The sequence below is a fragment of the Mizuhopecten yessoensis genome, unplaced genomic scaffold, assembly GCF_002113885.1.
Source record: "Mizuhopecten yessoensis strain PY_sf001 unplaced genomic scaffold, ASM211388v2 scaffold10649, whole genome shotgun sequence".
Taxonomy (NCBI): Eukaryota; Metazoa; Mollusca; class Bivalvia; order Pectinida; family Pectinidae; genus Mizuhopecten; species Mizuhopecten yessoensis.
In genome coordinates, this window is record NW_018408652.1 from 51,758 (window position 1) to 56,892 (window position 5,135).

The 5,135-nt window shown below is 34.4% G+C and overlaps 1 protein-coding gene across 1 annotated transcript in view; it reads left to right on the forward strand.

Annotated features, from left to right (window-relative positions):
* The first annotated feature begins 2,263 nt into the window (after positions 1-2,263).
* LOC110461668 (peroxisome proliferator-activated receptor alpha-like) overlaps positions 2,264-5,135 on the forward strand; it is a 22,612-nt gene continuing 19,740 nt past the window's right edge. The window contains exon 1 of the mRNA XM_021515238.1: positions 2,264-2,616. The gene's annotated coding sequence lies outside the window, so the exon portion shown is untranslated. The remainder of the gene's footprint in view (positions 2,617-5,135) is intronic.

Below are 5,135 nucleotides of genomic sequence, written 5' to 3' on the forward strand. Positions count from 1 at the left end.
GTTCAAAACCTTTTTTTCAAAACAACCATACAGATCTTAGCATTACTATTATATATATATATTTTTAAAAAAGCAGAAAAATTATCCTTACGGACGAAGAAATATTATAAAAAGGAAAATTCTCAACAACGAGTCTTTAGTACTTTCATTTCTTTTAGGAGATTCTTCAGACTAACGGACGATCTGAAAGATTTATGTTTTTATTCTATATATACAGTGTATATATATGTATCAGGGGCGGGTCCAGGTGAGGGCGTAATGGGCATACGCCCCCCCCCCCCCCCCCTAAAAAAAAAAAAAAAAATATCGTAGTCTGCTAATATTGTATTGAATATGGCAATTTATCATATTCATTAATTAAACACATAAACACCCTGACACTTTAACTATAAAATATACATGCTCCAAGTCAGGAACCGTTACATTAGTGCAATTCACAATTATTTTATGTTTTTTAGCCAAAAAATGTATATATATAAAACATATAAGCACGTAAGGACAATGACAAGGTTTCAAGTTACCGAATCGTTATTGCAATAGATGATGCCCTAGTATCCCACAGTGTGAATATCGTATACCGACCAGGAAGTTAACTTGACATTGGTTTGTCCAGGCTTTACACTACGCTAGACAACGTGTCGTAATCAGACGCACCCACTGTAAACTGAAACACGTAATCATGCCAACTCTAAATGGTTAATTAAACCAGGTAATGCAGGTTTTAATCCAGGTTTTGTTTTATCTTTGGTTTGGGGTAATTCCATGTTTTGTTTAATCTTTTGTTTGAGTAAAATCCCGATTTTTTCATTTGTTGGTTAAAATTAAACACTGTCTCATCAGGTCATGTGTGGACAGTGTTTTCTGATGGTGGAGCAGCCCGAGGAGGGTTTTGAGCGTCACAACTCGGACGCGAGTACTTCCTCTTTGTGACGCTATGCTCAATTAATATGCGTTATTTGCTAACGGTGATCCTCACTACCTAGTAATATCAAGACGAGGAACAGTTTATCACACGTATACTCGTCGATCTACGTTGGCCTCTCCATTTCATTGACGTGGTCGCAGTGATATTTTTTTTTATAACGACCAACTTTGAAAACAGAGTGCGCTGCAGGTTTCATCCTTCGACTCCGTGTGTTAGTTATCTGTCAAAATTTATGGTTTGACAATGCTTTTCGACGTCACGATTGCAAATACATGACATCACATTTCGTATCGAATTTGAGTCGAATTGTGAGTATGGTACGAGAAGAAAGCCTCGATACATTGCTTATGGGTAAAGAGAGAATAGCATACCCGAAATAACCCGAAACCCTTCCTATGAGCCTGAGGGGACGGAGGCCCGAAAGCTGTTTTGGTCGTTGGATAGATATGGTAAATGTCATATCTTAAATTTTTATCATCTTTTACACACTGTAAATATTCAAGCTCAACATCAAAATTATTAACATTAACACATGTTTAGTGTTTTTGAGGCATGATTTTTCTGAAAACTAGAAGTTTGACGGATATGGCGCGTGTCGGGCATTTATGGCGCTTGTCTAGCGGTATAGCGATTGAGTGCAGATTTGTGTGTGTCATCCATGACGTGCCTATGCACAGCTAGCAGTTTGCACATGTAAAACAACCCATATAACGGTGAGGTATAAGGTAAATTAGCTATCTGAAATATAATATTTTGTTAAAATTTATATTCAATTTCGTGGTATTATTCGCAAAAAAATATCCTACTCGCTGAATATCGTAGATTATAGAAAAAGAACACACAATACAGAAAATCCAGCAGGAATTTCTGGATATGAAACTAAGAGTTTATTAAAACACGTTTAACTATATTGATAACATCGACATAAGTCCGAATCATTAGATAATAATATTGAAATAACGGTTACACAAATCACTTCTACAATGTGTAAGTTTATTCGGGGGAGTTTATGATAAACTGTTTAAAACATGCATTGCATAGATTCGGGTTCCACGCTCTTATACAGCAGTACGGCAGTACTAAATCTGTCTCGTTATTGTTACGTTTGATGACCATTCAACTGTCGTGGGGCCGGAAAATGTAACAGCCACACAAGGATCTAGTCAACAGCTGTCCAGTCTAGTCTTATTACATAGGATTCAATTTTACATATCCATTTACTTTAAATCAATTATGTGTACATGATGTCCCCTTTGCAACCCAAAGTTAAATGAGATAAATATCTTGCACAACATATTTGTCACCGTGGAATTTGAATCATAATAAATACACAAAAAAACAAAACGTGTATATGTCTAAGTAAACATTTTGGGAAGGCATTGTAGCAGAATGATCGACTGGGTACTACCCTGGGTACTAGCCTGCTGACTTCAAATCTGACAGCGTTGTACCGACTGGAATAAGGTTTGACGCCCAAGTTCCCCTTTCTGCACTACGTTGAGTTGGCGTTCTGCCAGAGACTGGCGCACGGGTCGGTTAGAACTAGGGCGCTGGGATATACCACAGTATATACATAGTGGCATGGACAGTGAATGGTTGTGTAACTACACAGCTCTTCACGCTGGAACAGTAGCACCACGTCGCAGGGATTAATAAGCTTTTGCGATAAAATTATCTTCATCAGCATTATCGTAAGTATTAAAATATACGATAATTGTTATTGTTTCATATTGTGTTCTGAATAATAACATTCTTTTTATTTTGAAATAGTGGCAATTATTGAAGTGCGTTGTGATATATTGGACTTTGTTTTAAAATGTTAATAAATTGTATTACACTGTTTCAATTACTACTAATTTGACTTTTTCGATATATTTATCTCAAATTTTGTCCTATGTTAGACTGGTATGTGAACTGATACTTTATTGAAATTTATATGGACAATAAAATTGAAAATCAATAAAAGCTATGTTAATTTTTGAATTTCTTTCTCATGTTATTACTCCGAAATACTTTCCGAAATCCTTACAAATATAGCATAGACGGACATTTGTGGACACATCTTGCAACGATTTTCGGAAACAAATACGAGATTTTGGATTGTGAATAATTAAAATAGTTGCTGGCTTGTTGTTTTAATGTATAACAGATACATATTTGAACATAGAAATGAATCAAAGGCTGTGTGTTGTTTAGCCGTGGTTTTATTCTTATGGAATGTTAAACAGTCAATAACGAGATAAAACCATATTACTACACATTGGTTATAAATACACACTGTTTATTTTCTTCAGTCTCGTACAGTGACAGGAAGTAAACTCTCCGTTTGGATTTATTGTCTTTCTCATGGAAAACTGGGTCTATGACAATTGACAATATCCATGACCTAAAGTCCATTGATGAAATGTAAAACTTTTGTTGAACTTTGACCCCGGTGGCATGTGTTCAGTCCTTACGTACGTCTACACCTCTGTGATCCGGTCATACCATCAATATGCTATTCAGACGTTAACAGGATTTCTGAAATAGAAATTAGTTGACAAAACATCTTACTTTTTAATGGTTTTATTTCTTCCTATCGTGATTTGACCTGAGAAAACGCATATTAAATCCTTAAGATTTAATTGAAAGAACTTGTTTATCATGATGCTACATGTTGTAACACATCTATAAAGCCCCATATGTTAGAATAGCAATGCGGACAGAGCAAGATAGCGATATTTATTATTTTGCACTTGTAAATTGGCAGTTCTGACAGTTTTCCTCATTTCCTCTCTTACTTTCTGTGTGAATAAAATGCTCGGCGGTTAAAGCTTTATGTCGCAACAATATAGTATATATCCTTCATTTATCAGATTGGATTAATGTTTTATAAAGAGACATCTTGTCCTATATGTGGAGCGCTCAAACAAGTTCATTACGTGAAAGTTTCAAATAAATACATAGATATTCATATTTATATAAAGTGCATGTTAAAGTGTTTCAATACTTAGTAAACATGTTTTAACATTCCCACATAACAGACATTGTTTTTCGAATTTCTTACCTCAATCCTTTCATTTAACGTTGTTATTTGTCCAATTTATTTCTAGTACTACATACTAGAATATAATCACATCATCCATTGGCTATAGTTGCATGCTTGAACGGAATACTTTTTAAATTAACATGACACCCTAACTCTGATATAACTTCCGTATCCGCCCTAACGTGAGGGAATCTTTGAAAAATACTGCTTCACTATAACTCCAGATTCTAACATACCTCCTTACTTGATCAGTTTTGCTGCACTACAAAGAGAATATAATTGTGTTTGTTCAGAATATGATCATCCCACTATTCGGTGACGAGGTAATTATAAGGTTTCATTAGGATATACGTAAAGGTTTTATCAGACGTACGATAGGGTAAGTAATAATATACCCTATACACATTTTTAGTTAATTAATTTTTCTTTTTATCCAAATCAGTTTAGTTTTCTTTTTATTTCACTTTGAAACTGTTTACTAAAAGCTTCTAGAAAAGATATTTGCAAACTATATAACAAAAGAAATAATATATTTCATAGCCGTAAAAATACTTGTCGGTTTGGCCATCTTCAATTTAATTTTACTTTTAGAAATAATGAGCTGTCTCCTTAATTCATAGTTGTAGTCAGTCACAATATTGTGTAGCATTAACTATTTAATGCAGTTTCCGACAAAGCCAAGTTTAAAGCAATTCTATTTTTATCGATAGATTTTAAAGACAAGAATTGAAATGTTTTCTGAAATCCTATCATTTATAAAGTATACATAAGTTCATAATATGATACTAGTTTGGGCCCGATAAACGATATGAAGAAATTCTGGTCGACATCAATTTAGTCAACATTTATCTAATCCTTCCATCTCTAGAGGCGTTAACAGATAATGATGCTATGGGTGGCCAATTGTTAATTTTGTACAGACTGGGTCATTGTAGTGAGTTAATTTTGTACAGACTGGGTCATTGAAGTGAGTTAATTTTGTACAGACTGGGTCATTGTAGTTAGTTAATTTTGTACAGACTGGGTCATTGTAGTGAGGTTGTTTTGTACAGACTGGGTCATTGTAGTGAGTTAATTTTGTACAGACTGGGTCATTGTAGTGAGTTAAATTTGTACAGATTGGGTCATTGCAGTGATTTAATTTTGTACAGACTTGGTCATTGTAGTGAGTTAATTTTGTAC